Consider the following 8,068-nt stretch of genomic DNA (forward strand, 5'->3'; position numbering starts at 1 on the left):
CATAAATTACAGGAAAAAAATTTCCTTTATGATCCATAGTAATTCCCAAGTAATTATGCTTCCCATCAATGCACTCACGCCTGAGTGTCAGGTTGAAGCTTCCTTTACATTAAGTTTTGATGATATTAACACGTATGTCCTTCACGTCAGGAGCATTTATAGATTTACCCATCAGCCTGATAAAATGATAAATGGTAGGTAAAAGAAAGGAGACAGTCAGACCATTTTTTACTTAGGAGTTACCAGACTTCATCTCTGAAAAAGGGAATTTTTTGGATCAAGATGCCCGAGATCCGGGGACTCTTGCCGGGAGGAACGAGCCCTTCTCTCTTCTGTTGCTCTTGCTTTGGTGCATTAAATAGGAACTAACCCTTTAATGGCTACTGAAAAGAGTATTCTGCCACCTTGTAGACCCTCCTCTCAAGGACTAGTGAGATCCTGAGAGCGTGACCTCATTCCTTCATTTTGTGGCAACGTGGTGCTGGGTTACTAACCACATTTGGCCACCCCATCTTCTCAGCCTACACTGCCCAAGGCTTTCCCAGCCAGTGAGCTTCCCACCCCCAGCTCAGCCCCCATCACCACAGGATTCTAAGCCTGGACAAATCAGTCAAGCCAAAAGAACACTGAAGGAAGAGCCCAGTTTTGTCGTTATGGCTAAGCCACATTCTCCAATTCAGCTTTACCTGAAATAAAATTGATCATTAAATTTTAATCTATTGATACTTTAGTTCCTTTCTTGCTCTTATTCAGAAGCTATAGGGGGAAGGGTAATTAGTTGGCATTCTCAAACTCAAAAGTGACTACTAAGGATAGGAAAATCTGATGACTATTGCAGAAGAAAAAGTGCATGGCTAAATGTTTCTGGAGTCTATTTGCAAATCCACTCTAAACCACTTTTCAACCATCAGCTAAATTGCTTCCTACCTGCCTGTTCTATAATGAACTGAGTAGTTAACATATATACCTTTGTTCCATCTTGTCGTAGTTATGAAATATTTGGCTTCCCCAATGGCTCAGTGGGTAGAGAATTCACCTGTAATGCAGAAGACATGAAAGATATCGGTTCAATCCCTGGGTGAGAATGAATATAAACCTTTAACTTAAAGGAAATAAATATTCCTACAATAATCAAAAAATGTTTAGAGCTGGACACTAGGAATGCAACAAGAATAAAATTTGTAAAATTAGAAAAGTTATAATCAAGTAATTTAATTGAAAAACCAAATAATTGAAAGGAGGCAGGATGGGAGATTTTAGGAAATGATAGCAAGAGGGTATCATGAGACAGTGAGTTTGCTGAACTTCTCCAATCAAAGAAATGAGAGCCATTTACCTCATTCCAAAATGGAAATTTCATGACTTGAGAAGCCTGTGGATGATGGGGCTGGAAACTGTCATCACTCAGTAAATAAATCCCCTCCCATCCCTTTGGTCCTCTATCCATGCCCTCTCCTTGTCTCACATCCTATCCTTTCCTTTTTGATACACAGTGGTTGAATGATCTCTAGTATAGTTAAATTACATGGCATGTTTCAACCAATTCAGCCTGTTTTATGAAAAAGGAAAATAATAATCAAAGGAGGAAAGAAGAAAATTTTTAATTTGAACTCTTGAATTAAATATTTGAGGTAACTTGCAATAAAACCACAATTTAAAATAAATTTGGGTGTAGGTGGGTGGAGCAAATGTGGTATAATTCTATATGAAAATGTAGTGACACTCTTATGTTTTTATTTTAATGGAATTAAATTTTTCCTGACCATAAAATATAAAATGAACACTTTGAGTGTTTTTTTTCTTTTAATTCAGAAAAATAATCAAAACACACCCAAATGAAGGAAGGAGTTAATTCTACCAGAAACATGATGCAAATAGAGGTGGTACACTTGAATGTTAAGTCTAAATCTGGGCTTCGTGGAAGTCAGTGTAAACAAGGAAGCAAGTTGGGATATACAGCTCTCATTTTTTTAAATTAAATTTCTATCGCCTTATAAGAGAACATCCTTTCCCACTCACCAAATCTCAGAGAAGACATGCTATTAAAAGCACTTATCACCTTCAATAGGCTTGTCTGGTGGCTGAGAAGGTAAAGAATCTTCCTGCAATGCAGGAGACCCAGGTTTGATCCCTGAGTTGGGAAGAGCCCCTGGAGGAGGGCATGGCAAACCACTCCAGTATTCTTGCCTGGAGAATACCATGGACAGGGGAGCCTGGTGGGCTACATCCATGGGGTCGCAAAGCATTGAACATGACTGAGCAACTAAGCACCATCGATAAGTACTTCTTAGTAGATGCTATTTGTCTGTCATTCTGTTTTTGTGAAATGAAAAGAGTTACCCTTGCAGCCCCTTGAGGGGTGAAAGCAATGGGGTACCAGAGAAGGAAACTTCTGAATGCTGGAGTCAGTTTAGGGACAGAGTAATAAAAGAATCAGAAGAGGATTCTGGGGGTCAAGCAACCAAGGAAAGTCTGGCCAGAAAACATGGTTCAGGAATGTATGGAGTGGGTCCAGGACTAGGAGACGTGCTGGACAGAGAAGAGCAGGATCCAGGAACCAAATCCCATACACTTTCATCAGGCACTCACTGTGCACCATGCACGGGGTACAGCGACACAAAAGTAAAAAAGAAATGACTCTGCCTTCCAGAGGCTCATGGCCTAGAACAGGAAGGACAGACAAATAAGTGCAACCCCTGGCTAAAAGGGCCATAATGTAGAGAACACTGAGCTAGTACACAGAACAGGAGGCGACTGCTTCCACTTAGAGGGAGTGAAGCCTGAGAGAGGGTTGGAAAGATGAGCAGGAAGCCACCAGGGGACTAGGGAAGAAGGCCAGGCTCATTCCCTACTCATCCTTCGGGTTCCAGTTTGGTCGTCACTTTCCCTGGAGATCAAAGTTAAGGTTGTGGGCTCCTGCTCTTGCTCCCACAACCACCTCTGCCTACCCTGTGCTGATCATGAGTTTTCACTGTCTTCCTCACCTGCTGGGAGCCCCATAAAAGAAGACACTGGCCAGTTGTTCTCACCACTCTCATGCTCCACCTTGAACCCAGTGCTGGGCACCTAACTGCATTCCTTCAGCACTTTCTAAGAGAACCGATCAAGGGCATGAGCAATTAGAAAGAGGGAAAGGATTATGGCTGAAACAGACATGAGCGTGGGAGAGAGAACAGTAAGAGATGAGCTTGGGAAAGAGGGCAAGGACCTTGAATGGCAGGCCCAGAAGTTGGAACTATATTCTTTATGTGGCCAAAGCCACTGACACAGATACTTCGGTAAATGGCCATGACCTGATTTACGTTTTAAGATCACCACTTTCTATCTGGCCACAGCACAAGAGACAAGTTGAGGAAGAGTGGATCTAGAAGCAATAAGACCAGGTTAAACATGTGTCCAAGGTGACTCATTCTTTTTTTAAAACTTTTAATAATTTTGCTTATATAAGTTCAATATCATTACAACATTCTGCCAATGCGGCAATAACACGTTACTGGAAGAAGTCCCTTAGCAGAAAAGTAAGTGACAAAACTAGGATTTGAATCCAGATTCTCTGGATCCAGCTTTTCCTTCTTTGTTTTTCCAAGCCATTTTATTTAGTTAGTTATTTACTATTGAATTGTCATCGTCATGCAATATTATATTAGTTTTAGGTGTGTAACATAGTGATTTGATACTCTTCTACGTTAAGGAACAATCACCAGGATAAACCTAGTTACCATCTGTCACATACAGAGTTATTATAGTATCAGTGACTCTATTCCCTATGCTGTACATTACATCCCATGACTTATTTTACAGTTGGAAGTAAGGGTGCCTCACTTTTAAGAAGGCTTAGCTTATCAATCAAATTACTAGGATCAAACTGAGTTCAGAAAAGAATATGTGTGTGTGCTGTGATAGAGGTGAAATTGATTGTCATTGCAAGGACAGAAAAAGGAAAATGATATATTTTTGAAGTCTAATATGTAAAGACAAAAATAAAAACCGGACCAAATCTTTCTCAGATTGGCTGAAAAAGCAAAATCTGGACAAATACTGGTTGTAAGATATCTGCCTAAAATAAAATGACATGGAATAGTTGAAAATACAGAGATGGGCAAATGCCAGCAAATACAAAGTCACTGTGGTACACATGGGCAGATAAATATCAGGCAAGTAAAACTGAGGACAAAACTGTGTGAAAAGAAAGTGATTTTGTAATACTCCTTAACACTAATACAATTTACCATTTGGAATCGACTGATGAGAATACTTGATGTCACTGCAAACTGGCAAAGAACTTTCACCGGAATCTGACCAGCTGGCACCCTGACTCTAGACTTCCAGGCTCCAGACTGTGAGAAATAAAGTTCTCATAAGCCACCCAGTCAGTGGAATTTTGTTATAGCAACCTGAACAGACAAAAACACATGGTTTGTAGCTCACTTTCAATAAATAAACTCCGGTTTGATGGTGTTCCATTTATTTTTTTTTTTTTTTTTTTTTTTATAAATTTATTTATTTTACTTGGGGGCTAATTACTTTACAATATTGTAATAGTTTTTGCCATACATTGACAAGAATCAGCCATGGGTTTACATGTGTTCCCCTTCCCGAACCCCCCACCCACCTCCCTCCCCCTCCCATCCCTCTGGATCATCCCACTGCCCCGGCCCCGAGCCCTTGTCACATGCATCGAACATGGAATGGTGCTCTGTTTCACATATGACAATACACATGTCTCAATGCCATTCTCCCAGAACGTCCCACCCTCACCTTCTCCCTCAGAGTCCATAAAATTGTTCCATGCATCTGTGTCTCTCATTCTGTCCCGCATATAGGGTTATCGTTACCATCTTTCAGATTCCATATATATGCATTAGTATACTGTATTGTTGTTTTTCTTTCTGGCTTACTTCACTCTGTATAATGGGCTCCAGTTTCATCCATCTCAGTAGAACCGGTTCAAATGTATTTTTTTTAATGGCTGAGTAATATTCCATTGTGTATATGTACCACAGCTTCCTTATCCATTCATCTGCTGATGGACATCTAGGTTGCTTCCATGTCCTGGCTATTGTAAACAGTGCTGCGATGAACATTGGGGTACACGCGTCTCTTTCAATTCTGGTTTCCTCGGTGTATATGCCCAGCAGTGGGATTGCTGGGTCATATGGCAGTTCTATTCCCAGTTTTTTAAGGAATCTCCACACTGTTCTCCATAGTGGCTGTACTAGTTTGCATTCCCACCAACAGTGTAAGAGGGTTCCCTTTTCTCCACACCCTCTCCAGCATTTATTGCTTGTAGACTTTTGGATAGCAGCCATTCTGACTGGTGTGAAATGATACCTCATTGTGGTTTTGATTTGCATTTCTCTAATAATGAGTGATGTTGAGCATCTTTTCATGTGTTTGTTAGCCATCTGTATGTCTTCTTTGGAGAAATGTCTGTTTAGTTCTTTGGCCCATTTTTTGATTGGGTCATTTATTTTTCGGGAATTCAGCTGCAGAAGTTGCTTGTATATTTTTGAGATTAATTGTTTGTCTGTTGCTTCATTTGCTATTATTTTCTCCCATTCTGAAGGCTGTCTTTTCACCTTGTTTATAGTTTCCTTTGTTGTGCAAAAGCTTTTAATTTTAATTAGGTCCCATTTGTTTATTTTTGCTTTTATTTCCAATATTCTGGGAGGTGGGTCATGGAGGATCCTGCTGTGGTGTTCCATTTAAAATGTCACTTGAAGCCAATCACAGTTTTGTAAAACTGTGATAGCCTAGCAAGTAAGACCTCACTGAACTTGGAGAGAATTCTTACAGAATTAAATCTTAAGAACATAATCAATTTTTATTTTATTTTCATTTTACTTCATTTCATTTCACTTCATTTCATTTTTGGAACCAAGTAATGCTATCGACCAAAAATTCTAAGACATTTAGCAAGGTCTGATGCTACTAAAGAATGCTCAAACTACCGCACAATTGCACCCATCTCACACACTAGTGAAGTAATGCTCAAAATTCTCCAAGCCAGGCTTCAGCAATACATGAACTGTGAACTTCCAGATGTTCAAGCTGGTTTTAGAAAAGGCAGAGGAACCAGAGATCAAATTGACAACATCCACTGGATCATCAGAAAAGCAAGAGAGTTCCAGAAAAACATCTATTTCTGCTTTATTGACTATGCCAAAGCCTTTGACTGTGTGGATCATAATAAACTGTGGAAAATTCTTCAAGAGATGGGAATACCACACCACCTGACCTGCCTCTTGAGAAACCTGTAAGCAGGTCAGGAAGCAACAGTTAGAACTGGACATGGAACAACAGACTGGTTCCAAATAGGAAAAGGAGTACATCAAGGCTCTATATTGTCACCCTGCTTATTTAACTTATATGCAGAGTACCTCATGAGAAACGCTGGGCTGGAAGAAGCACAAGCTGGAATCAAGATTGCTGGGAGAAATATCAATAACCTCACATATGTGGATGACACCACACCTTTACGGCAGAAAGTGAAGAAGAACTAAAAAGCCTCTTGATGAAAGTGAGAGAGGAGAGTGAAAAAGTTGGCTTAAAGCTCAATATTCAGAAAACTAAAATCATGGCATCTGGTCCCATCACTTCATGGCAAACAGATGGGGAAACAGTGGAAACAGTGTCAGACTTTATTTTTTCGGGCTCCAAAATCACTGCAGATGGTGATTGCAGCCATGAAATTAAAAGACGCTTACTCCTTGGAAGGAAAGTTATGACCAACCCAGATAGCATATTAAAAAACAGAGACATTATTTTGCCAACAAAAGTCCATCTAGTCAAGGCTATGGTTTTTCCAGTAGTCATGTATGGGTGTGAGAGTTGGATGGTTAAGAAAGCTGAGTGTCGAAGAATTGATGCTTTTGAACTGTGGTGTTGGAGAAGACTCTTGAGAGTCCCTTGGACTGTAAGGAGATCCAACCAGTCCATCCTAAGGGAGATTAATCCTGGGTATTCATTGGAAAGACTGATGTTGAAGCTGAAACTCCAATACTTTGGCCACCTCATGCGAAGAGCTGACTCATTGGAAAAGACCCTGATGCTGGGAAGGATTGGGGGCAGGAGGAGAAGGGGATGACAGAGGAGGAGATGGCTGGATGGTATCACCACCTCAATGGACATGAGTTTGGATAAACTCCAGGAGTTGGTGATGGACAGGGAGGCCTGGTGTGCTGTGATTCATGGTGTCACGAAGAGTCGGACATGACTGAGTGACTGAACTGAACTGAACTGATGCTACTAAATATAATCTTTAAAAACAAAAGCACAAAATATGATACCAGGAAAAAACATGCATGAGAGAGAGAGAAAATGAGAATGTACATGTGTGTTGAGGAAAAGTCCAACTTTGGAGCAATATCATGTTTACACAGTTGTTAAGAATATATAAGCTGTGAAATCCTACATCAAATTCCAGTTCCAAAGCTTCCTAGCTGTGTGACCTAGTTATTTCCTGGTTTGCAACACTTTGTCTATACAATTCCTTATAACAACTATTGAAGGATTATTTCAAATCATGTTCATAAGCTTCACAGGACAATATCTTCAGTATAGTAAATACTCAAAAAATAGTAAGTAGTAAATACTCATAGCTAGACCTTTCTAGCTACTAAAAAATCAAACACATGTCCATTTGAATCCCTTTGAGCTTGAGTTTGAATCAAGCCATACTCCACTCCTCTTTCTAGGCTGGCTGATGACCATGTGGAACTTTCTATTATATCATTCGCACATTTCCCTCGTGAATTGCTACTGTCTTGTTTCCACCATGTAGATCTTACCCCCACTTTCCTGTGTGGTAGTGGTGGATGTTGAACAAATGGACCAGACCCTGGATGTTACCTGGACAACCAGGATCAGTGGCCCAACCAGCAGAAAGAAAGCTAAAAATGGAAAGTAAGTCAACATACTTAGGAGTCAGGCAGAACCAATGAGAGCAAGGTCGGAAGTGAGACCATTCCTTCTCAAGACTGGATTTTGCATTTTTCTGTTTACATTTGGAAAAGAGCAATCTTCTATCACCGCAGAATGCAAAATGGAAGAGGGAATAAGAGCAGGA

The sequence above is a fragment of the Giraffa tippelskirchi genome, chromosome 10 (assembly GCF_054371585.1).
Source record: "Giraffa tippelskirchi isolate mGirTip1 chromosome 10, T2T-mGirTip1v1.2.pri, whole genome shotgun sequence".
In the NCBI taxonomy this organism is placed as follows: Eukaryota; Metazoa; Chordata; class Mammalia; order Artiodactyla; family Giraffidae; genus Giraffa; species Giraffa tippelskirchi.